The sequence below is a fragment of the Callithrix jacchus genome, chromosome Y (genome assembly GCF_049354715.1).
Source record: "Callithrix jacchus isolate 240 chromosome Y, calJac240_pri, whole genome shotgun sequence".
In the NCBI taxonomy this organism is placed as follows: domain Eukaryota; kingdom Metazoa; phylum Chordata; class Mammalia; order Primates; family Cebidae; genus Callithrix; species Callithrix jacchus.
The window spans coordinates 8,476,451-8,477,846 of NC_133525.1; positions in this window are offsets into that span (position 1 = coordinate 8,476,451).

Genomic DNA, 1,396 nt, shown 5'->3' on the forward strand with positions numbered 1-1,396 from the left:
TGCGTTTTTTAAGAGAAAAGATTAAAATTTACAATCAGTCACATGGAAAAAGATCCTGACAAGTTAATACATATTTAGTCATTATTTATTTTGAAGACAGAGTCTTTTGTTGACAGGAGAACTTACACCGTGGTAACTTGGTTTCCCCAGAGCAAGGGCAGAGAAAAAGAGAATGAGAGAGAGGATTAAAAGACAGATTGAGGCAGGGAGATGCGAGAGAGAGAGAGGCAGAGACTGAGGGAGAGTAGCTGAGAAAGACATTGAGAATGAGACGGAGAGAGACTGAGTGAGAGAAAGGTTAACACGGAGATTGAGAGAAAAGTTGATAGACGAGAGAGAGAGAGAGAGACAGAGAGAGAGAGAGAGAGAGAGAGAGAGAGAGAGAGAGAGAGAGAGAGAGAGAACAAGAGGAGCAGGGGATAACTGGACGCCATGCCGACACGTTTCTTTAGAGGTGGGATCTCACTGTGTTGCCCAGGCTGGTCTTGAACTGCTGGCCTCAAGGAATCCTCTCACCTCTACTGACTAGCTGGGAACACAGGAGTGCAGCACCAGGCCGACATATATATACTTATTTATGTAATGTGTATTTATTACCATATTTATATGTATTTATATAATACATATATAATATAGTTCATATTATATAATAAAACATATACTATATTATATTTTAAATATTTTATATAAATATATATTTATATATATTTATATTTCTATATTATATATATTTCTATTTGTATATTATATATGTTTATATTTATATTTCTATATAGTATAATATTTATATATATTTTTTTTTCCATAGAGATAGGGTCTTGCTATGTTGCCCAAGCAGGTCTTAAACTCCCGACCTCAAGCAACTGTCTCACCATTCCTAACAAGCTGGGACCACTGACATGCACCACCCAGCCCAGATACAAACAGTTATTTATATAATGTGAATTTATTAACATATTTACATGTATTTATTTATATAACACTTATATAAATATACTTATATACTTATATCCTATACTTATAATATATATACTTATATACTTATATAATATATTTGACATAATATGATATATATAATATATATTATACAATACACATATACTATATGTAGTATATATAATATATAAATATATATAATAAATATATATTATATAATATGTACTTATATAATATATGATATATTATATGCTATTTGTGACATAATATATTATATATTATTATATTATGTACATATATATACATATATTATGTATGGTTTAATATATTTACATTATATTATATATGGTATATTTTATATCATATTATATTATATATAATATATATAATTTACTATAATATATATAATATAAATAATTTACTATATTTTATATGATATAATATATATGATTTAATATAT